Source organism: Podarcis melisellensis (assembly GCF_964234715.1).
Source record: "Podarcis melisellensis genome assembly, chromosome: 5".
NCBI lineage: Eukaryota > Metazoa > Chordata > Lepidosauria > Squamata > Lacertidae > Podarcis > Podarcis melisellensis.
This window is the reverse complement of record NC_138537.1, coordinates 13276589-13301563: the sequence shown is the minus strand read 5'-3', so window position 1 is coordinate 13301563 and position 24975 is coordinate 13276589. Positions and strand designations below refer to the sequence as shown.

At 44.2% G+C, this 24975-nt stretch overlaps 1 protein-coding gene across 2 annotated transcripts in view; it reads left to right on the top strand.

Annotated features, from left to right (window-relative positions):
• NAALADL2 (N-acetylated alpha-linked acidic dipeptidase like 2) overlaps positions 1-24975 on the top strand; it is a 777627-nt gene that overhangs the window by 34627 nt on the left and 718025 nt on the right. For both annotated transcript variants that reach the window (XM_081910933.1, XM_081910934.1), the window contains exon 2: positions 2208-2271. The gene's annotated coding sequence lies outside the window, so the exon portion shown is untranslated. The remainder of the gene's footprint in view (positions 1-2207; positions 2272-24975) is intronic.

Genomic DNA, 24975 nt, shown 5'->3' with positions numbered 1-24975 from the left:
TTATTTATTTCATTTAAAAACACTTATTAAAGCCCCCCAGCATTTCATTGCATTTCCCCCCAACATACTTGTTTTTGTATGCAATATCTCACAATACACATATTTTTGCAATTAATTTCCCCCTTAGTATAATAATTTTAGTTTTAGGTGGTTTTTTTTTACTAGTTTAATGCATTTAATGCTCTACTCTGGTACAGTGGTTAAGAGTGTCAGACTAGGACCTTGAAGACCAGAGTTCAAATCCACACTCAGCCATAAAGCTCACCTGGGCAACTCATTGCCTCTCAGCCTAACTTACCTCATAGGGTTGTTGTGAGAATTCAGTGAGATGGAGGGGGGTTAGCCATGTATGTCAGCTTGAGCTCCTTGGAGAAAAAGTGGACATACAATTGCAACAAATAAAAACAAAATAAAATATGGAGGGGGGGCTGTCTGGAAGGTGTACTTGTAATGTGATCCTGTCTCTCTCTGGCCTGGGTGGGGAGAGGTATGAGCAGAAACGTCTGACTTTTCTATGGCTGGCATGTAGGTGAGCATTAAAAGGTAAACTCAGCCAGATGGGCAGGGTACAGTGGTACCTCGCAAGACGAATGCCTCACAAGACGAAAACCGCGCAAGACGAAAGAGTTTTCCGTTTTTTTAGTCGTTCCGCAAGACGGATTTCCCTATGGGTTTGCAAGACGTTTCGTCTTGCAAGTTCTTGTGAGTTTGTTTCCTTTTTCTTAAAGCCGCTAAGCCATTAATAGCCGCTAAGCCGCTAATAGCCGTGCTTCGCAAGACGAAAAAACCACAAGACGAAGAGACTCGCGGAACGGATTAATTTCATCTTGCGAGGCACCACTGTATAATAATTAAAACCATTAAATGTCACTTTTTCTTCCAGCACTGAACACCAATGGCATGCAATGCCTAGAAGTTCCCCTGTGAGGAAAAAGGGTCCATTTCCACAGCTAATAATTGGGATTTGTAAATAAAATATACTTTGCCATTGGAAGCATACAGGACTAGTATTTCAAGGACTGCCACTATATCTCTAGATCAGGCACAGGCAAACGCGGCCCTCCAGATGTTTTGGGACTACAACTCCCATCATCCCTAGGCAGCAGGACCAGTGGTCAGGGATGATGGGAATTGTAGTCCCATCTGGAAGGCCAAGTTTGCCTATGCCTGCTCTAGATGGTACAGAATGTCCACCTGACCACACAGCGATCAGTAATTTCTCTCTATGTGTGACGGAGTCCGAACCACTAGAATCGCAGTGCATCGAAGGCTGTTCATGTTGCATGGGTTTGCTCTCAGTAATCACTCATAAAAGCAATTCCAGGTGGAAATATAAGCTCCCCAATAACAAGCGAGAACAATGAAAACCCACAGACTCCATCATAGCCAAACGGTTTTGGCAGGCAGTTTAGGAATCATGATAATACCCAAAGTGGCTAGGGAGAAAGAGGCTCAAACACTGATTATTCTTCAAGGTAGGCCAGTGGCGTAGTGTGGGGGGTGCAGGGGGGGCCGGCCGCACCGGGCGCAACATCTGGGGGTTAGGGTTAGGGGGCGCAAATCCACGGGTTAGGGGGTGCAAATTATTTGCCTTGCCCCGGGTGCTGACAACCCACACTACGCCACTGAGGTAGGCTGTCCGTTCCTTGCAAATTCTGAGCAGCAGGTCAAAGATCTCATTTTCTGCGGCAGAATTGCTTGCTGAATAAGATAACTTGCACCCTAGCAAAATTGGTGGAATTGGGCCAGAAGATAATCAATGTCCTGTACTATTTACATTTTCTTGACATATTGCTTTGTGATTTATTTATTTATTAGGGAAGGAGGAGACGGGCTTAGAAGTAGGACACAATGAACTAGAAATGGAAATTGACAAAAGGGCAAGGTGGGGGATTTCCTACATCGAAAGCTTCCTACCCCTCCCATAAATTAGGGGTATGGGAGACTAAGAGTGAACGAACAGGGGGGGGGGGGAGAAAAAGTGTTAGAGTGATCTTAACGCAGAATCTCATTAAAGCGGCTGTCAAGAGTCCTTCTATTTCGCCATCACCTCCTCCATTCCGTAAGAGGCAACTGTCGTCTTGAGTGAGTGTCCTGCCAAGGAGGCATTTACAAATAAATGAAAAATGTCACAATTGATTTGGCTCCTTTTGGAGTACTTTGTGTCAGCTTTGTCACAAACGGTCTTTGTTACTTTCCCTTTTCAGATTTCTCAGGTGGACGTGGGGAAATAGCGTATGATGGTTCCGGACCTTTCTCATCTGGCCCAGGGTAAGTTCTGTGTGCCTGACCTTTTGCTCCTGTCTGTGTAACCGTTTGGGGACACTGTTCAGGCTTTCTCCTGCTTTCCCTCAACTCCTCCGGAAACAACCAAAGAAAAGCAATATTGTCTGTAACAACGTTAGTGTGACATTCCCTGTAGCAGAATGTGACCAAAAAGGAATGGTGATCATGTTTCATAACATTCCCCGCTCCAGTTTTGAAGTGTTACAGGTAATATTTAGGGAACGCTACAAACAGCAGCTGTTTTGTTAAAAGAAATAATAGAACAGGCTTTCATATTCCTGTACGTGTAATTTCCAGATACTCAAATCTGATCCTTGGTAATTCTTTTTATGGTGCAATTTCCTATAGAAAAATGTTCTGTATGTTTAATTCCTTGGAAATAATGCAGAAAGCGCAAGCTGCAATTTTCTTTTTTTCTTTTTTTAAAAAAAGTTCTTTGGTAAGAAAAAGAAAAGATTATTACATAATTGGTAAGTTGGCTTTTAACTTCTGTAAGACGCCTTGGGAACTAATCTGTTAGGCTATAAACATAAGAAATAAATAATCAAAAATCCATGATATAATAGCATTGCAATGTAAATGAAATGCCCTCAATATCAAGAGAGAAGAGACATGTGACAGTTCCAATAAAACAGGGTTGGTGAACCTTTTCCAGCCCAGGGCCAAATTGCCTTGTTGTCAGTCTTTTGAGGGCCACATACCTAAGTGTGTGGAGTAATGGATGTGACTTTGACTTATACAGCCACATATATCAGAGGCTTCAATACACACAATTCACACAAACACCTCTTCATCCAGGCAAGTGAAAAAGACATCATTGCAGTTCAGGGATACATTCCAGCCAGGCAAAAGCACCAGGAATATGTTGATTTCTTTTTGATAACATTGAAGTACGTTGCCCAGACAAATCTCCCTAAGAACAGAACTGTCTAGACTTGTCAAATTTCAGAGGATGGTGTGACCTATGGAGACCCTAAACTGGTGACCTCATGGTCTCAGGGAGGGCAGTTCTTTGGATATGTAGAGACAGATCATTATTTTAGGTCCTTAAATGTCAAGGATAACACAAATTAGAGCTGCGTGCACATTTCTTGGAAAGGGAGAAGATCAGAAATCGTTGGGATTTTTGTGGGGGGAGAGAATAAAATCCTTGAGAAGTGTATGTAACCTGAAGCATATGTAACCCGAGATACCACTGTAATTCAATCAGGAGTTTATCACTGCACGACTTCATTGTCAGTAATATGGCACCCAGTCCTTCCTTCCCTCCTCCTCTCTCTCCCAAAAACAAATTGAGCAATGTCAGAATTCTTAACCATCTTGGTCTTGGGGGCAGGGAATCTTGGGACCAGTGGCGTGTGGACAGTGGACTAGGCTGGTCCCCTAAATGTTCCCCTGGCATCTCCTTCTCAAAGCCCGGGAAGCTTATGCCCAGCTTAGGGAGGGAGGCGATCTGATGGGTCCAATAACCCTCCTGCCATCTTCCGTAAGCCCACCCAGCTTTGAGAAGGAGGTAGGAGGGCTGCAGCATCCTATCACAGGCTCTTACCTCCTTCTCAAAGCCTGGAAAAGGTCTGTCTGGCTTAGAGAGGGAGGTACAGTGCTCACACATGTGATTTCAGGATGCAAAGATATCATGTGTGTGATGTCACCCTTCCCACATTGCACTTGCAAGCTGGCACCTCTGGCCCTAACTGTTCCTCTAGGAAAAATCCCACTGCACACCACTACTTGGTACGTGAATGGGCGATGCAGAAGGTATTTGTATTTTGAGGAGATAGTGATCTAGCACGGCCATGTCTTCCTGCCTTTGTTTCCTTCCTCTCTTTATCTCTTGTTCTGCTCTTTGATGGCTGAGAACAGCCATTTAATGCCCTAATCTGTGGAAGGAAGTACCGGTAATAGTGCTGGATACCTTCCTTCTTTGAAGTGAGACGTTGGGAGAGGTGGCTAGCTAATGAATAACCTATACGTAGTTAGTAGCAGGGGCGAATGAAGGTGTCGTGACACCCGGGGCGGGGCGTCGCTACGTAGGGTGCATGTGTGGCATCGCTACGTATGACGCATGTGCTGTACGTAGCGATGCCACGCATGCACTGTACATAGCGGTTTGCCGGCAGCACTACTCCAGCACCATACGGACGGTGCCAGGATCGCTCCGTCGCCGCTACAGCCGTGAACGGAGGATCCTCCACATGCGGTGGTGGCGCGATGGCTGCTTGCACCGCTGAGAGCCCACGCGGGGTGCCTTCTTGTCCCCCCCCTGACATTGTGCCTGGGGCACATCCCCCCCCCATTGTGACGCCACTGGCTAGTAGCATGTAGGCAGTCAGGCAAACCACACAGGTTAGCTGTCTATAAATCTGATGGTTTGGGGGCATAGTTCTGTGAAGGTCGTGCATGGACTGATCGACTGCAGGGCCATGCAAACTGAGGCTACCTGGGGGTCACTTTGCCACTTCTTGAGGGCTTCCCAGTGGCAGATCGAATTACTTGCTTGGTAATGTATGTAATGCTTGCTGTTTAGAATAAAATCTTTAATCTTCTCACTCACTTGTGTTTGCATTGCTTCTGAATCTCATTAAAAGAACCACCTTGCATTTGGCAAGACAGGACTGTTGGCACTTTAATCCAATGCATAGTTATTTGGACATGGATTCCACTCTGTGCAGTGGTACTTGCATCCAAGCAAGTATAGGGTTGCAGCTTATGGGGCAGTAAGTTTGCTGTGCTAGCCTGGTTGCTCACTGGTAGTGAGACCAACTTGGGATCAAATGAATCCTGGGGTATCTGGATATCTCCCCCATGACCAGAAAAATGCCTTTCAAGGCTACCAGTGGGCAGATATCCTTGTAGCAATTGGGGATTTGAAGGATTTGAACCCACAACTACCATCACAGTTATAATGAGCAAGCAGACTGCATTCATTTTTCTTTGTGCTTTTTGCAGTCAATTGAAGAGATCCCCCCCCAAAAAAACTAATAATCCCTACAAGCAACACTTGATTAACTTGTACAGAATCTCGAGGTATTCTCCCCTCCACCGTAGCAGCTGCTGTGCCTGTAAAGATAATGCTGGATTTAAACTTTAAACAGATGACATTCATTTTCCTCGGGTTTCTTCGCCCTGCCTTCTTAATGCATTTTTCTGATGAAGCGCTGAAACCTTTCACTTGATAACAAATGCACATGTGCAAGCACTAACAGCATTTGCATCGGCATTTCCTTAGAGCTTACAAGGTGCTCCACTTATGGCAGTCGCACTCCTAGAGTGGGCAGTTGCATAATGTGAGCAGAAATCGGAAAGAAAAGCCAAGCAGGTCGTGGTCCAAAGGTGCAGCAGCATCAATGCTGATGAACTTAGGCAGTTCTGGCTCTGTTGAGTGTCTGGATGAGAGGCTGTATGGGAATCCCCCTATGGGATACTGGGAAGAAATCAAACTCTGGGGGAGTGTGGGCAAGTCTGGAGTCTCTTGTTGTTCAGAGATTGTAGTAGTGCAGTGGTTCTCAAAGGGTGTGGCCTGCCACACTGGTGTGGCAGGAGAGGTTGGCAAGTGTGGCAGGAAGATTCAAGGGCAGTCAAAGAAACATTTAAACCATGGGTAGGCAAACTAACTCAAGGAGAGGCGTTTGAGTTTGCCCAGGGATCGGATCTGGCTCAATCGCCTTCTAAATCCAGCCTGCGGATGGTCCGGGAATCAGTGTCCTTTTATTTAAAATGCATCTCTGGGTTATTTGTGGGGCCTGCCTGGTGTTTTCACATGAGTAGAATGTGTGCTTTTATTTAAAATGCATCTCTGGGATATTTGTGGGGCATAGGAATTTGTTCATTTTTTCCTTCAAAATGTTTTCCAGTCCCCCACAAGGTCTGAGGGACAGTGGACCAGCCCCCTGCTGAAAAAGTTTGCTGACCCCTGATTTAAACATTCAGGTACAGTGGTACCTCGGGTTAAGAACTTCATTCGTTCTGGAGGTCCGTTCTTAACCTGAAACTGTTCTTATCCTGAGGTACCACTTTAGCTAATGGGGCCTCCCACTGCCGCTGCCACGCGATTTCTGTTCTCATCCTGAAGCAAACTTCTTAATCCGAGGTACTATTTCTAGGTTAGCGGAGTCTGTAACCTGAAGCGTCTGTAACCCGAGGTACCACTGTACAGCATAGTAAAGTATCAAAATTAGAAGAGCATTGGCTGTTCTTCTACAGTTCTCCATGACATACTATTGTGAATGGGGATTTTCAATTCTGACTAATATGGAAGATCAGAGAAGGAGAAAGGCTTCTTTGTGTTGATGAGGAAATGAGAATTTGTCTCAAGTTGGACCTAATATAAATGAGAATACCTGGCAAAAACAAGCTCACGCCTCTCCTTGAGTTTGTGTACATACTTAAGGTAAATACATAAGAGGCTCTTTTTAAATTATATTTTGGGAATGATTCATGTTCTTATGTAGCTGCATTTATTTATTTATTTTACTTTCTGGGTGTTCCATGCTCATATTGCATAGTGTTATAAATCAAGCACTGCTAGGAATTGTTTCTGTTTGTTTTCCAATGTATTTCTTATCTTTAAAAAATTCTGTGTGCGGCAAGCAATTTTTTATTCTGAAAGAGTGGCCCAGATAAAAAAGCCTGCGAACCGCTGGGGTAGTGGTCCAAATATCTGCCTTATAAGATGTGTCTTAAATAACACTATCTCAGTAGTGAGAGAGTTTAATGTATGAGGAGTCACTACTGAAAAGTCTCTTTCCAGGATGCCCACACGATGTACCACATACTGAGGAACCACCAGGATGGCCTTATCTGCTCATCTTAGAGCATGGGCAGGTTGAAAAGAAATAAGATATTCATTCAGATATTTGTGTCCCAAGACAATTAAGGCTTTAAACTTCAAAGCAAGCACCTTGAACGAGACCTGGAAAACAATTGGCAGCCAGTATAGCTGGTTGAATGGGATGCAGGTGGCGCTGTGGGTTAAACCACAGAGCCTTGGGCTTGCTGATCAGAAGGTCGGCGGTTCCAATCCTCGCAACAGGGTGAGCTCCCGTTGTTCGGTCCCTGCTCCTGCCGACCAACAGTTCGAAAGCACGTCAAAGTGCAAGTAGATCAATAGGTACCACTCCGGTGGGAAGGTAAATGGTGTTTCTGAGCGCTGCTCTTGTTCGCCAGAAGTGGTTTAGTCATGCTGGCCATATGACCCGGAAGCTGTCCGCCGGCTCCCTTGGCCAATAAAGCAAGATGAGCGCCACAACCCCAGAGTCGTCCACGACTGGACCTAATGGTCAGGGGTCCCTTTACCTTTACCTATAGTTGATTTAAGGGGTGCTATGCTTGTAGCCTGCTGCCCCACACCAGCATTCTTGTGGCAACATTTTGCACTAGCTGAAATTTTCAAAGGCAGCCCCACATAGAGCGCATTTCAGTAGTTCAGCTTGAAGTTTGCCAAAGCATGGGTAATTGGTGCATTACCCAAAGCCAAGCAGCAATGCTCTTAGCTGGAGCCTCAAGTGACAACAGTGGTTCCAGGAATGCCCTCAAACTGTGCACACACTTCTCCAATGGGGAGTGCAATCCCATTAACGGCAGGTAATTTTGCTAACTCCCAGATAAAAAGGTAAAGGTAAAGGTACCCCTGCCCGTACGGGCCAGTCGTGTACGACTCTAGGGTTGTGCGCCCATCTCACTTAAGAGGCCGGGGGCCAGCGCTGTCCGGAGACACTTCCGGGTCACGTGGCCAGCGTGACGAAGCTGCTCTGGTGAGCCGGCACCAGCGCAGCACACGGAAACGCCGTTTACCTTCCCACTATGAAGCGGTACCTATTTATCTACTTGCACTTAGGGGTGCTTTCAAACTGCTAGGTGGGCAGGAGCTGGGACCGAAAGACGGGAGCTCACCCCACCGTGGGGATTCGATTCGCCGACCATACAATCGGCAAGTCCTAGGCACTGAGGTTTTACCCACAGCGCCACCTGCGTCCCCAGATACTCCCAGATACCTACTTGCAAATATTATATGTGTTGCCTTGAAAGCTGCTTTGAGCTACTCCTTTGTGGAGGGGGAAAGTGTGATATAATGTTTTAAAATGAAACAGGTATCGCTGTTCCACATGAGAGCCTAGATATTCAATTACCTAATCTGTGTTCTCCCTTTTTTGGATGGGAAAATTTGAAAATTACGGCTGCATTACTATATGTTCATTTACCTGAATTCATTCCATATTCAAAAGCACATTCTGTTTCAGTTGTAAAATGGAGATTGAATCAGCGCATGGTCAGTAGGTTTAATTACACGACGCTTTAAGCAATTAAGATACTGCCTTTCCATAGATAAGTTGAAAATATTCTTATGTATCCAGTCTCAGCAGGGAGAATATGTGGAGCGGAAAGACATGGATATTGTGATCCATACTTTTGAGAATGGGCTTTCTATAACTTTAATGTAATCATATGCCTTTTGCATCAAACCAGATTGTTACAGGAGGCGTGATCTTCGTTGTGTAGTTTGTTATTTCTACGTAAAGTGCCTTGGGCAGAAGGGTGGCAAACAAATTAAAAATGAAATGAAATGAATTTTTTTTAAAAAATAATTTTTATTAAGGTTTTCCAAATTAAAACAAATAAAATCCAATTCATAAACTTTTTCCAATATCCAGGACTTCCCCTCCCCACCCCCTCTTGTGTTCCAAAAAAGCAATAATATTCAACAAATTCTTATTCCCAAAATACACTCATCATCAATAACTCAATTTATCCAAATTTCCATCCCCTAAGGTCGACCTATTCCCTTCCACGAGTTCCCCCCTTTCAAATATAGTACAGATGAAAATAGAATAAAAACAAACAATAATTTTACAACCTTTGGATTCCAAATTTCCCTCCCCTCTTTCCCTGTTGCGTTCCTCCTATCCCTCCACTTCTAATGTCTTCCTGATGAACCCACATTTCACTAAACCCACATCCCTCTGGTTCTTTACCGGTCTTTTTTTTTAAATTACAGATGTCCAATCATAGAAGGAGTCTATCAAAGGGGGCCCATTTCTTCTATCCAGATTTTTATATCCAGGAGTATAAACTCCAATTTTATATCCATAAGCTTGTCAAATCTGGATATCCCAAATGTTCCCACTCCAGTTCTGTCCAGTTCTTGTTGTTTCCTTGTTCTTGTCAATCACTCTCCTCCTTTTTACTTCCCTGTTCCCTCACAGAAATGTTCTTTTTCCAAAGGCTTCTAGTGTCTCTACAGAGGCTTGTTATTCAGGAGCAAAACATTACATCATGTTCCTTTCATTTTTCAACAGATTAATCCATTGTTTCCAGTAAAGTGTAGGCCTCTGTAGACAAAATAATGTTCCATTTCTGCAGTTTCCCAGGAGATTAAAAGTTCTATCCAACTGTTCAAGTTTCCCGTCGAAAACACATGCAATGTCCCTCAGCTCCTCTAGGTGGATTACAATAACAAAGTTCCCTTCCAGATCACATCCGCCAGTCCAAATAACTTATAAATCCTTATTTGAAACAATTTATCTCCAATTTATAACAAATGTAACCGGCAAAGTCCTCATAACAAAGTCTCAATTTCATTCTTCCGTTTTGACAGCTCTTTGACAGCTGTCAAAACCTCCGTTATTCTTCTCCAGGCATTTTCACGAATCGCTCCAGGGATTCCGGGGGGGTTGCTTTTTAATACGAATTCCACTTTTCTCCTCCAGCTCAATCTTATAAATTTCCCTCGCGAAGTTGCTAGTTCGGCAAGATAAGGTTCCTCTCGATCTTAGTTATCCAGTCCTTTGTTTTGGCTCTTCTACAATTTGGGGGGGGGGGCTGACTTCCTTTTTTCCACCTCCCCCGTTCGCTCCAAATTCTAAAAATTTATCCCTCTTTTTAGTCCATATTCCAATTACTCACGGGTTCTTCTTTTGGGTCCAAATTTTCAATAGAAGAAGTCAGCGCTCTCCGCCGGATGGCATGCGGCTGCGCTCGGCAGGGATAGCAGAGGACTCAAAGCACCACGCTCCTTCCCGGCACCCGATCCGTAGCCTTTAAAAAGGCTCCTTCACGAATCGAGAGGGCGCTGACGGTGCCAGCCGAGTCTCCATGTCCACGGCCTCCGTGGCCGTGGTTTTTAAGGGTCCCCGCATCGCCGGTGCGGTAGGACCCAGCCCCTGCCGAGCAGGCTCCCTCCGGAGCTCGGAGGGAGCCCGCCATTCGGCGATGGCGCCGACCCGGAAGTCCATGAAATGAAATGAATTCCATCAATTTAAATTTTCTGAAGAGCCTAAAATACGCTCCCATTGGTGTTAGCACTGTAGTAGCAACAGTGTGTGATTTATTTCTGCAAGTTGGGTGGATTAACTCATCTGGGAGATAGTGCAAGACTTTATTAAAGATATCCACTTCTGTGAAAACTGGAACCTGGATTTTCTTTACTTTTCCTCTTCCCTCTCCTCTTCTTTCCTCTTTATATCTTGTCTGTTGAATTGTAAGCCTGTGAGCAGGGCCTGTGTTGTCAATGAAAGCTCATGTCAATCATGCATTTTAAAGGGGTTCAGCCACACTTCTGCTTGACTCGTGCTTAGAAAGTACGTGTCCAAGTAGTTTTCCACTTGAATCACATTTTCTAGGTATGAATCTGAGTGGTTTTGCCTGCTCTTTCATGCTAAATTGGAACAAACTGCAATCCATGAAAAACCTGCTTACCATTTGTTCCGATTCACCATTAAAGATTGGTTTTCCTTGAAGGAAGGTGGCAGGACCAATGGAGGTGTGCAGAAGCCTCTTAGGTGCTGCAAGACTTTCTGGCCCTGCTGGCATGATACATTTATAACCAGGGGCGCCTGACTTGGGCCCCGGATTATGGGTGCCCAATGGCACCCACAATGTAACATGACATCATGGCGCTTCCAAGGCTTTGTGGGGCCTTGGAAGTCATGTCTGAGGTCTTGTGAGACCTCCAATGCAACTTCGCAGAGCCTTGGACGTCACCTCGGAGGTCATGTCAGAGCTCTGCGGTGTGGGTGCTGAGCACCCACAAAAATACAGTTTGCACCAGTGTTTATAACACTATGATACCACTTTAAACAGTCATAGCTTCCCCCAAAGAAACCCGGGAACTGTCATTTGTTAAGTTTGCTGAGAGTTGTTAGAAGACCCCTGTTCCCTTCACAGAGCTACAGTTGCCAGGGTCCCCTGGGAAAGATGGTTTGATTGTTAAACCACTCAAGGAATTGTAGCTCTGTGAGGTTTAAGGCGGTAAGATATTACTTTAAATTTATAGTGCATATGGGGCCTGTGTTGGTTTTGAAGCAATAGACTAGCACGGCTACCCCTTTAGAGATATTGATGATGATGATGATAAATAGTTGTTGTTGTTCAATATTATTAATTCATATAAGCTTTTAGAGACGAGGAGAGAAGAACTTCTGTAGTATGAGCAAGATAGTGCAATCCTATATTTGTCCTTGCATGGAAGGAAATTTTATTGAGATAAATGGGGTTTTGCTTTCAAGCCCCTCTGCTTGGGGACTTGCGTAGTGGGGTGCAAGCCGTGCCGTGATTGCTGCATTTTTAGATTGCTTATTTGATCTTGTCAATTAATGCTCATTTTAAAATGCTTGTTCAAGTATAATTTTTAATTGCTCATAAAATGCATTTTAAATGCTTTTATGGCAACAATTTGGATTTAACAGTCAATTATTGCCTCCAAATAAAGTGTTAATAGGTTAGAGAGAACCACGGAAATGCTTCTCAGTAGCTTGAAAAAGACTGTTTGGAAGAGGATTCCCTTGGTAGTCAGAGCGCATCTCTTGCAGAGAACGATGCCCTAAGCGGCATGTGCTATAAACCTGTTGTGTCTACTTTCTTATTTTATTTTTTTGGAAAGGCAGCACTCACAAATTTCAGGGATGAGAGCCACACCTATCAAATGGAACCTCTTCATTCATGGTGAGGAGAAGATGACCAGAACAATGCAAAGGGGCTGGAAAATATTTAGGCATTGTGTAAGCAAAACTGCTCAATTAAAAGTACAGTGGTACCTCAGGTTAAGTACTTAATTCATTCCGGAGGTCTGTTCTTAACCTGAAACTGTTCTTAACCTGAAGCACCACTTTAGCTAATGGGGCCTCCAGCTGCCGCGACGCTGCTGGACCACGATTTTGTTCTCATCCTGAAGCAAAGTTCTTAACCCGAGGTAATATTTCTGGGTTAGTGGAGTCTGTAACCTGAAGTGTCTGTAACCTGAAGCGTATGTAACCTGAGGTACCACTGTAATGTGTATAGACTCCAGAGGGCCTTCTGGCAGAGCCTCCCTAAATCCCAAAACATGCCCAGGTTGCCAAATGTAAGGGAATCTTATTACCTTCTTAATTCAATTCCTTGGCAGTTCTGACTGCATTTCTGCATCATAATCCGCTGGCACCCCTCTTCACTTTACCCTTCTCAATGGGACTAAAAATATGGAAGCCATCTCTAACTGCCTCTCCTGTCCCATGATTCCCATGTGTCTGGGACAAGGAGGATAGAACAAGCTGCAGTCAGCAGGTTGACCTCAAAGGGATAGCACTAAAGGGTATTTCCCTCACTTTGGGTTGCCGTAATAATAATAATACTTTATTGTTTGTACCCCGCCCATCTGGCTGGGCCTCCCCAGCCACTCTGGGTGGCTTCCAACAAAGATCAAACAACAAAGATTTTTTTAAAAAAACATTTATTGATTATTTTCACATAACAAATTATTTCAACAATTATATCGCCCCCATTTTTCCCCTCCCACCCCCACATACTGCCCCTCTCTCCCCCCTACTTCAAAACCTGCAAGGAGTCCAGTTCATTTTGTTGTTTCTTTAAGTACTTTGTAAAAGGTTCCCATTCTTCTTTAAAGTCACAGTTGTCCTTGTCACGTAGTTTATGCGTCAATTTTGCCAGTTCCACATAGTCCATCATTTTTTCTTGCCACTGTTCTTTCGTCGGGGTTTCTTCATTCTTCCATCCTTGTGCTATTAAGACTCTTGCTGCTGTTGTCACATACATAACTATATTCTTCATTTTCCTTGGCAGGTCTTTACCTTAAACAACAAAGGTTGTTGTGGCTACTTGAGTGTGGAACTGAGTTGGCTTGAGTGTTGGGTGAAGTAACATTCCCCATGCATGGGGGAAACTGTGATTCTCCAGCTGTTGTTGAACTCCAACCTCCATGAGCCCCAGCCAACATAGTCAATTGTGACCAGTAATGGGAGCGGTAGTCTAACAAAGTCTGAAGGACTGCAGGTTCTGTACCTCCAATCTTTCCCAATGACCTAGGTGGAAGCTGGGTACTGTATTTGGATGTGCCAGATAATGCGAGAGCCTAGGTGGCGACTATCAGCTGATGAGTGCTGAGTGGGTGTGTGGGCTGGAGCTGGTTTTGTGAGGGTTGGTTGGTGCCAGAATTAGTGTAGATCATACTGCCTGGAGTTGTGTAAGACTGATGGCGCATGGAGCTGGCAGGTGTTCACATACCCAGGAAATGATTACGAGCTGGTCATCAGCTAGGTTACTAGGGGCGGGGGGCTGGAAAAGTCTCCGGTCAGAAACTCTGAAAAGTCACTGCTGTTGCAAACAGTCCTGAGCTAGATGGTCCAGTTGTCCTTCTCAGTATAAAACAGCTTCCTATGTTCCATGATAGAAAACATGAAGATGGAAGACACAGAAGGTTATAAAACTATTATTATATCCTGCCTGACTACAAAACTGCCTCGACAAGCTACAGTTGATTTTTTTTAACAGTTATGATTTTTTTTTTTAAAAAAAGGGACTGCCAAATTTCAAGTTATAAAGATAAGATTTGTTTCAGACGTTGAGTCTTAGAACTTAATGTGGAGCTCAGCATTGGGTATGTAGCACATTTGTTTTCTCTAAAGCCAATTTATTTTAAATCTCAAGAGATCGGCATTTTCCTTGTCGCACATTAACAAGGCATGTCCAAAAAGCTTACCTAAAGACCATTAAGATATGCATTAATCCACTTTATTTAAATGTGGTATATTTGTCAATACTGAATGTTGGCTTTAACTAATGATGTTTTTTTAATGCAAAGTTTATTAGGGTTTTCACATTATTAAAAAACAACAACAACACCCTCCACAGTTCCTTATTCCCCCTTGCCCTCATACATTGTTGTTGTTATAGCATTTTCATTTCTGATCCAATAATAATAATAATAATAATAATAATAATAATAATAATAATAATTTATTATTCATACCCTGCCAATCTGGCTGGCCTTCCCCAGCCACTCTGGGCGGCTTCCAACAAAATATTAAAATACAGTAATGCATCAAACATTAAAAGCTTCCCTAAACAGGGCTGCCCAATCTTAAGTTGTTTGGAATGTGATACAGTGTTCAGGCTCATCTGCTGAAATAAGGGTTAGTATAAATGAGTGTCAATGCTCTGCTTGGGTCCCAGAGTAGCAACCATGAATGGTGTTTAATTAATACTACCAAGTTAGAAATTGTCCCCCACTGGGTACACTGGCAGACCTTGGTGCTCAAATGTCAGTGGCACCCTGTGCAATGCCAAAATCTGGCACCGCCACCTCTTGCCTTCTATTGGACAAATCGGTCGTGTTCCTCTACATCTGCCTTTGTTGGGTAGACTCCAGAGGACCATGTCTGAAAGGATGGCAAGGGAAAAATTGTTATCTGGATCTTTCCAACCATCTAACCCAACGCAGGAGGCTTGTTAGAAGTCAAACTAACCTTTATCCATTTTTATAAAGTATGGTTCCCCATATATCAACTGATGTCAGGGACTGGTCTGAAGAGGAGGAATGGTGGAGAAGAGGGAGACAGTATAGATTTAGAACAGTGGTTTGCAGAAGGTCATAGTTCAGAGGCTGCAGAGGGAAGGAACTGGGAAACATGGGGGGGTGAGCAGGAGCAGGAAGAAGAAGCACCAGGGGAGAGACAGCTGACAGGCTTGGTGTCTTTAGACAGCATTCCTGAACCCCCTCCTAGGACATGGCATGTATTGAGAGTAGTAGAACAAAAAGCTCAGAGGCAGAAAGCTCAGATTAGCTGGTGCAGGGATGAGGTAGAATAGAAGAAACGGAGGGGGTGGGACTTTACTTGGAGCAACTCCATTATCTGAGAGAGACAGCATTTCTACCTCTCTCTCTCTCTCTCTCTCTCTCTCTCTCTCTCTCTCTCTCTCTCTGAATATTGAATAAAAGACTGGTGAGAACTCTTCTTGTTTTTCTACTTATTGGTTTCCACCATAGGAGGGATTGGATTCCCGGAAGCCTTGACGACTATGCAAATAGAAGTGAAGTTAATGTAAGACCTCTGTCCACTCATGCTTACTTATAGAGAGGCTATGTCATGGATAGTTGAAGCCTCGGTGATGTATTCAATGATTTAGGTACTTGACAGTGTCCTCACTCAATTTTTATTTTTTTTATTTGTGCGTGACATAAGCATGTAACACTCTATAGGTTTCATTGCTATTGGTCAATGTTATTTCACTGCAAAATTAATAAAATATTCAAAAAGAAAAAAGAACAACCATTAATCTAGAGAAACCTCCATTCCTGCATCATGCCTCCCACTTGTTATAGGGTAATTGGATATTAGTAATTCTAATTGTATATTACTTGGGTATTAGGTAAAGGTAAAGGGACCCCTGACCATTAGGTCCAGTCGTGACCGACTCTGGGGTTGCGGCGCTCATCTCGCTTTATTGGCCGAGGGGGCCGGCGTACAGCTTCCGGGTCATGTGGCCAGCATGACTAGGCCACTTCTGACGAACCAGAGCAGCACACAGAAACGCCGTTTACCTTCCCACTGGAGCAGTACCTATTTATCTACTTGCACTTTGATGTGCTTTTGAACTGCTAGGTTGGCAGGAGCAGGGACCGAGCAACGGGAGCTCACCCAATCATGGGGATTTGAACCACCGACCTTCTGATTGGCAAGTCCTAGGCTCTGTGGTTTAACCCACAGCGTCACCCACACGCACTCCAAATCTCTTGGAAGCTTGTCTTTTCATGCAGTTAATAGAGCAGAGTTTGAAGTTTTGAACATGCAGAGCCCCAAATCCTCGAGGCAGCTTTCTGTACTGCCTCTCCCATCACTCAAGGCTGCCCATTTTCTTCCCCATGTCCACTCACGATCTCTGAGATCAAGCACCTTCTCAACCCATGGACCATTTTATTTGCAGCACTCAAAAGTACCATATAGTAACAAACTTAAGAACCTGAACACCAAAACAGGAAAACAACCAAAAAGAAGAACAAAAAAACATAGCCAAACAGAATCAAAAGCTTTGTTATAGACTAGAGTGCTCAGTCTCTAGATCACCTATTGTATTTTCCAGTTAGGAATTTAGCTCCCATAAATGTTACTCTGCCATGGGCAGCAGAACATCTGTATCTCTATTAATTCAGCCACTGTTGCAACATGCCTGTAACCATGCTAGATATTTCTAGAGGTGTTAGTTGGGAAAGATAAATTGCTATATCACAGGTTTAACTGATCAACACGTCATCTCGTTACTGCCTTTAGTCATCATTGCACATTCAATAATGTCCAACAACATTATCCATAAAATAGCAGAGTGTGATGCCACTTATAGTTGCAACAGCAGCAGCAACAACAACAAAAAAGGAGTTAATTTAATAAGGCCAAATTTGTAAAACATGGCTTTAAGTAGTATGCACTAGGTTCAAACAAGCCTCAAGCCTGTTGGCATTCATTTGTCTTGGGAGACAATGGACGAGTGCACTTTTGAGAGTGAAGTCAAACCATTAGAGAGTTACAGTGCCTGCTGTGGCTGTAGAGACCAATATGTTTTGTTGCATAAGGGGCAGATGAAAGTGTCCGATTGTGCTGCTGCAGATGCACCATGGTGCTCCCTCTTTCTGCGCTTCTGCCAGTGCTCATTCCTCCTCTGGTCTCTGTTGTGGATGCATAACATAACTGTTTTGTCTCCAGGCACTGTGCTTGTCTGCAAGAGATTCCCATAGGGCAGGGTTGATGTTGCCAGCCTTCGCGTCTTGTTTGAAGACATCTTTGGACACAGAGTTGGTCTGCCAATGGCCCTGGTGCTTGAAGCCATCTCCCCATAGAGAATGTTGCAGGGCAGGTATATCCAGCAGGTCAATCCCCGGGAGTTTCTGGTCAATTGCGGTCTCCTTTTCCCTTGTGGTGGCATAAGAGCATCCAGCCCTGCCCCCTCGCTCTGTCCTCCATTTGCGCATGATCGCTAGAACAGAAGATGGAGTTTTTGCTGTGAGGTTGATTGTTTCCTAAGCAATCTTTTTTTTGAGCGACTTTTCCCCTTGCCCCTATTATCTCCCCCCCCCTTAAAAAAGCTGCTCAACAACTTTGACCTGGACCCTGACCGATCACAGTCTCTTGGGAGTTGGACGTCCCTGTGATCTTCTGTGAACATGATCAAGCCAGTGTGTTATTGTTTAGTCATTTAGTCGTGTCTGACTCTTCATGACCCCATGGACCAGAGCACACCAGGCACTCCTGTCTTCCACTGCCTCCCGCAGTTTGGTCAGACTCATGCTGGTAGCCTTGAGAACACTGTCCCACCATCTCTTCCTCTGTTGTTCCCTTCTCCTTGTGCCCTCCATCTTTCCCAACATCAGGGTCTTTTCCAGGGAGTCTTCTCTTCTCATGAGGTGGCCAAAGTATTGGAGCCTCAGCTTCAGGATCTGTCCTTCCAGTGAGCACTCAGGGCTGATTTCCTTCAGAATGGATAGGTTTGATCTTCTTGCAGTCCATGGGACTCTCCAGCACCATAATTCAAAAGCATCAATTCTTCAGCGATCAGCCTTCTTGATGGTCCAGCTCTCACTTCCATACATCACTACTGGGAAACCATGGCTTTAACTTTACGGACCTTTGTTGGCAAGATGATGTCTCTGCTTTTTAGGATGCTGTCTAGGTTTGTCATTGCTTTTCTCCCAAGAAGCAGGCGTCTTTTAAATTCGTGACTGCTGTCACCATCTGCAGTGATCAAGGAGCCCAAGGAAGTGAAATCTCTCACTTCCTCCATTTCTTCCCCTTCTATTTGCCAGGAGGTGATGGGACCAGTGGCCATGATCTTCGTTTGTTTTTTTTTATGTTGAGCCCTGTGATCTTCTGTGAACATGATCAAGCCAGTGTAGACATCGTTTATTTATTTATTTATTTATTTTATTTATTTTATTATTTTATACCCGGAGGTCTCGTTGAGACAGGAGTGTGAACATGCTGGGAATGTGGGCTTGGGAGAGAACATCTTTGTTTGAGACTCTCTCCTGCCATAGGATGCCCAAAATCTTCCTGGTGCAGCACATGTGGAAGGTGTTGAGGCATCGCTCCTGGTGGTTGTAAGTTGCACATGACTGATTTCCATAAAGTAGCATGGAAGGACACGATCATCTTGTGAAGCACAGGCAGGCATTGGATCATTTTGAGTGGTGTGAAGAGTCCTTTTCAGCTGATGAGATCAAAGGCCTTCATCAGGTCTATGAAGGTGATGTACAATGGGGGTCTCTGCTGTTGGCATTTTTCCCGCAGCTGGTGCAACAAACCATGTTTTCCTGCAGCTGGTGCAGAAAACCATGTTTTCCTGCAGCTGGTGCAGAAAACCATGTTGATCTCTGAACTCTAAATCTGCATTGTGACTCAGGATAGACCCCGTCAACAAGTGACTGTAATCTGTGGAGAACTGCAAGGGCAAAGGCTTTCCTCAGGTACTCAGCAGGGAGATTCCATGGTAGTTGTTTCAGTCATGGCAGTCACCTTTGTCCTTGTAGATGATCACACTGCTGTAGTGATGCATGTCTTGTGGCACAGATCCTTGTTCGCAGCACTGCAAAAGGAGGCCATGGAGGTGTGTCTTGAGGGAGGAATTGAAGCCAGCTTTCAGAACTTCTGTTGGGGCTTTACCACATGGCTGAGAGTGGATGGTGTTCTTCAGTTTGTTAAAGGAGGGAGGGAGAGACACCCGGCTCTTCCATGACAAGCAGAGTCTTGAAGCTGTTGATTGCTGTGTCAGAGACCATGTTTCCTCACAAGTACTTGATATTGCTCTTCCTGTATAGCTACACCTGCTTGCTGCAGTCTATGATGATTCTCCCAACAAGGTTTTCAGCGGGGCATTTTTCTGACACCAGGTCCAAAAGCTCTCTTCATGCCTTCGTACATTTTGTAAGTGTTGCAAGTGTCAGCAGCCAGCTCTGACACAGCTTTAGCCAGTAGTCATTGGCCCAACATCTGGCAACCACTGGGCTCCTTGCCTTTCTCGGTGCAGCAAGCATCTTTTCATATGGCACATACTTGAAGTTCACAAGAGCCTCATGCCTTTCAGCAATAACAGACTCCATGTCCTTTACGCCGGCCTGAAACCAATCAGGCATCTGTTGCTCATTTTTGCCAAAGGAAGACATAGCTGAGTTGTAGGTTGCCTCTTTGATGGAGTTCCACTTTGCTTTGACACTATCCCCAAGGCAGTCCAGTAGAACCTGCTCAACAGAATGAGAGAAGCACTCACAAAGTTCAGGTGTGACTATTCTGGCAGTGTTGATTCAAGGCTGCACTTTCTGCTTTGTGCATAAATGATGTTTTGGGTGTGGACTAGCTGCAACAGCTCTCTGTAATAATGCCTCCACCTCCTAGCAATCTGCTCTTCTGGGTTTATCACTTCAAAGAAGCACAATCCATCACAGGTAGTTCAAAGCTTCTGTGATAATCTGACAGCTCATTCTTCCCCATCACTAGAATCAATGTGTTGTAGGGCATCCTCCCCCCTGGAGCTGAAAAAAGCACCTGCCTGGTGAGATGTGGTGGTAGTTCACATCTTGCCTTTTGCCTGGACAGAATAACATAGTAAGAAAATAAGAAGAACCGTGCTGAGTCAAACTAAAGGCACAGCTAGTTCAACTGTCTCTCTTCACAGTGGCTACCTAGATGCCTATGGGGAAGCCCACAAGGAAGACATGAGCACAATAGCACTCTCTCAGTCACGTTCCACTCCTTCTCCTTTCCTTTTATTCTTTATCCCACCTCTTCAGTGTATCCCCCACCCTTCACCTTCAGGTTTCTGTGCGGGTTTCAACAACTTACAGTTCAAAACTAAAAACACTTCAAACAAATTACAGGCACAGGAATATGCATACAGCGGTACCTCGGGTTAATTCGTTCCAAAGGTCCGTTCTTAACCTGAAACTGTTCTTAACCTGAAGCACCACTTTAGCTAATGGGGCCTCCCGCTGCTGTTGCGCCACTGGAGCACGATTTCTGTTCTCATCCTGAAGCAAAGTTTTTAACCCGAAGTACTTTTTCTGGGTTAGCGGAGTCTGTAACCTGAAGCGTATGTAACCCGAGGTACCACTGTACTGCCTCTGAAACTTGATGCAATATGTTTGAAGCCATCACATGGTCCTCAAAAGTCTCATCCGCTTTTAAAGCTTTCCAAGTTGGTGGTCATCATCATATCTTGTGGGTTTAACTTTCATAGTTTAACTATGAGCTGTGTGAAGAAGTATTTTCTTTTGTCTGCCTTGAATCGTCCAGCACTCAGCTTCATGGAACGTCCCTGACTTCTACTGTTATGAGAGAGAGAAAAACAATGCTCTGCCCATTTCCCACATACCAGATATATTCTATCATGTCCCCCTTACTCACCTTTCTTTTAAACTAAAAGCACCACAGGTTATAACCTTTCCCCCAGCCAACTGATCATTTTTGATTGCCCTGTTCTGCATCTAGTGCAAAGTTAGAATGTGTCAGGGACTGGCTGGATGAGGAAGAGTGATGGGCGTCACCCATCTAGGAAGCCCCCCAGGGATGGCTTGGAGGAAGAAGAGTTAGACCCAGGAGAGGAGTGGTGGGATACTGGAGACCAGTTGGAGAAGGGAACAAGCTGGGAGGTGGTAGAAGCAGGAAGCGTGAGAGTCAGAGAGTCGGAAGAAGAAAGCTGTTCAAGGACAGGGTATATGTGCTGAGGGTCTCATTGTGAGCACAGACTCTGAAAGAGAAGAGAGGACAGGGAGGAATCAGACAGTTTCAGTTTCACAACAGCAAGCCAATCACTCCAGAGTGAGCTCTCCTCCTCCTCTTAAACTGAGAACACAAAGAGAATTGCACATTGCTGAGCAATGGACCAGACAGGCCCAGAAGGGGGTCTTCCTTCTCGCCGTAGCTTACATTTGCTGGGTAGAAGAGGGCTAGAGACACCAGTCCCAGCAATGTCTTCACCTAGGGCAGTTTAGTCTAGATGAACTCTCTTGTGTGCTGCCTTTTCTGTATAAAAAAAGCTGGTTGCACTTTGAGTCTCAAATCTTCCCTTTGACCTGTGGATGAACCTGCCTTTCTGACAGCCCTGACAGAATGAATCACAGCAGAGGCTAGAACTGCCTCAGAGATCACCAGTTTACTGGGGATCACTGGTCTAGAGCCTGATTGTTTGCAGATGTATCAATATAGAAATATTCAACAGTTGCTGCAGAACACTGAGAACAGAGTGGGACTAGATGGGGCCTTTGGCAGCATGTTCTTGTGTTCTTAGTGAAGCTCAAATGCCATGACGTGTTGTTACTTGAATTAACATTTTCAAAAGTGATACATAGACAGGCTTACTTAAAAATAAAATTGTGGAAGGCTGCAGTCCAAAAGACACCACAATGCATCATCTTAAAAGGGCCCATAAGGCACCACAATATTTTCCTCAAAAGAGGTAGCTATTTATTTTGCTGTAGAGCATTGCAAGTAATTAAAAGGAACCCTAACGTAATCCTTTAGCATTGCATATTAATTCCAAAGAGGGGCGAATTAATCTTCTCTGATTGCATGGTAATTCACAGCTCACCGTGGTAATACTAGAAGACTATAAATAAATCTTATACAATAATGTAGGGTCTGCTCACGCCCAGCTCCTTTAGATAGCAAATAAATAAAACTCTAAAGGGTGGAATACCGTGCATGCTTGTCTAGGAGTAAGAACTATTACACTCTGTGGGGTTTACTTCTGTGTAGACATTTGTAGGACTGCACTGTAAATGGACTGCACAGTCTTGTGGTGTTGATTTTGGAAGAATCATAGTTGAAGTGACAATATATATCTGTAATGGTTCTCATAAACAAGCATCCTTGGAACTATAACCCCTTGGAGATACATTTTAGAATAAAGGCTTAGACCATCTGGCCATCATGACAGATAAGTTCTATATTAAAGTCAACGGGACTCACAGCTACTGGTGATTTAGAGGCATGGTGCTTCCATTCCTGGAGGCAGCTTAGAAACCTATCCTTGTTATAGGAGTTTCCTCAATTCCATGATCATTTTAGTTCTCCGTTCCAAGTACACAATATCCTTTACAACATGTGGTGACCAGAACTGTACATAGAATTTCAAGGGTGGTGTTTGTTTGTTTGTTACCATTGATTTGCATAACGGCAATACAATAGGCATCACCTACCCTTACCCTCAAAATCCCTCCCCTAATGATTCCTAATTTGGAGTTCACTTTTCCCACTGAGCTATTTACTGTAATCTCAAGGCCTCTTTCCTGGTTAGTCACCACCAACTCAGACACCATTAGTGAATTTAGGGTTTTTCCGACCCTGAATATATACCGTATTTTTTGCTCTATAAGACTCACTTTTTCCCTCCTAAAAAGTAAGGGGAAATGTGTGTGCATCTTATGGAGCAAATGCAGGCTGCGCAGCTATCCCAGAAGCCAGAACAGCAAGAGGGATTTCTGCTTTCACTGCGTAGCGATCCCTCTTGCTGTTCTGGCTTCTGAGATTCAGAATATTTTTTTCTTGTTTTCCTCCTCCAAAAACTAGGTGCGTCTTGTGGTCTGGTGTGTCTTATAGAGCGAAAAATATGATCGATATATATATATATATTTGCTTTCGTAGATTTTCACGGGTACAGGAATGCAGGTTTTGGTGTCCTCGGGTGTCTTCCCGTGTAAAAGTTGGGGTGTCTAGGCGACGTTTCGACGAGGTCTCACTCGTCATCTTCAGGCTGGTGCTTTCGGCTTCTTGTTACTGGAACAGAGCAGGATCTCAGTGTTTGAGTTCCTATAAATACTGTTGAGGGGGTGTGGTGTATAGCATTGGAGGCTATACACCACACCCCCTCAACAGTATTTATAGGAACTCAAACACTGAGATCCTGCTCTGTTCCAGTAACAAGAAGCCGAAAGCACCAGCCTGAAGATGACGAGTGAGACCTCGTCGAAACGTCGCCTAGACACCCCAACTTTTACACGGGAAGACACCCGAGGACACCAAAACCTGCATATATATATATATAGAGAGAGAGAGAGAGAGAGAGAGAGAGAGAGAGATTCTACTTCAAACATCCCTTCATTATTAAAATTGTACATTTATTATTATTTTCTACTTACTCTTCTTCAGACAATTACTGATCCATAAAAACCAGATGCTAGATGGTGATTCAGGGTGTGGAACAAATTGCCTCATGGACCCTGTAGATTACCTGCATAGTCAATTATAACTTTACATCCAGGTTAATGAATATCCTTTGCTGTCAAACAATTAGGAGTCAGAAAAATCTAGTAGTGTTACCAGCAACCTTTCGGTTTGCCTTAAAAAAAAAAAAAATCCTTTAATATTTTATGTGATTATTATTATTACCTGAAGATGAACTTCCAGATTGTGTTGAGTTATATCCAGTGATGTTGTCCTATTAGCACAAAGACCTCTGTCTGCACAATGGAACTCCCTCTACCCCCTATGTTGCCCAAAGCTTCTCTGGGTCTTCCCCAACCTCCCGGGGCATATTTGGAGAGCACACAGGAAGAGGAGACAGAGAGGAAGTCCTGCTGTGCAGGCAGAAGTCCTTGACTAATGGGACAACTTTGATGGATACAATTCTCAGACTTTTGTTTTTCTGTGAAATCCAATTACAGCCTGAGGATATGTGGGCACCATATATTGCTTATTGTATTGAAACTCTTTTCATTTCCTTGCATTAGGACACCTTGCCCCTGATCCACGGTTTCCATAGCAGCTTTTGCTCCATAAATAAATTTCTGTCGTTGAGAATAGGCTTGTGAAACATGGTCTCTTCTGCTGATCTTAAAAAGGCCTGTGCATCTTTGAGGCAAAACAAGTTACCTAAGCAGGATTTGATGTAAGCTTTTTAAGGCTCTGAAGTGTCTACAGCAGGTTGAAGAGTGATGTAGCTCTAAGGACATTCTATGCATCTCTACTGGCAGGGTGATGCAGTGGTACCTCTGGGTTTCCAGAGTTATTTTGGGTTGCCTTTGTGGACCCTGCCTAGGAGAAGCAGGATCTTCTATATAGGCCATCTGCCTTCAGTTGTGGGTCAGGACAAGTGGCTCACACTGCATCCTAAGGTGGGTCTCACCAGTAGCATTATCATGCTGCTGGTGGTGGCAGTGATGGTGGCGGTGGCAATGGTGATGAAACTTTTAAGCAAAAGCAAAGGGGATGGGAAAAGATAGTGGAGGAAAGTTAAGGAGAAAGGTGGATCCCATCTTTGAGTTTGGGGGAAAAGGTGGGTGCCATCTTAAATTCTGCTATTTGAGATTCTTTGTATTTAATTTGCATTCTGTCTTTCCTCCATTGAACTTAAGGCAGTATACAGTACATGAGAGCATAAGTTATGCCCACAGACAATGATAGGGAACATGCAACCACCACTATCCATGCACATTGGCCA